The following is a 248-nucleotide window of genomic DNA, read 5'->3' on the forward strand; positions in this document are numbered from 1 at the left end:
AGTTGCGTTTTCCTGACGCCAAGTGTCTTCCAACATTTATTCTCTTTCTTGTTTGTTTGTGCGTGCTCGTGCATATGTGTGGTATTTGAAAGATAGTTGTAATACTCACATCCTCAGCCATCTATATAGAGTTATTCTTTTCTAAAGATGTAAGCTGACCTCACAAGAACTGTTTGGCGAGCAAAGTTTTTTTTTCATTTTCCCCCATTTTCCCCCCGTTGACTCTTCTCAGTCCCTTCGTCACTCTC

Source organism: Pomacea canaliculata, linkage group LG10, assembly GCF_003073045.1.
Source record: "Pomacea canaliculata isolate SZHN2017 linkage group LG10, ASM307304v1, whole genome shotgun sequence".
Taxonomy (NCBI): domain Eukaryota; kingdom Metazoa; phylum Mollusca; class Gastropoda; order Architaenioglossa; family Ampullariidae; genus Pomacea; species Pomacea canaliculata.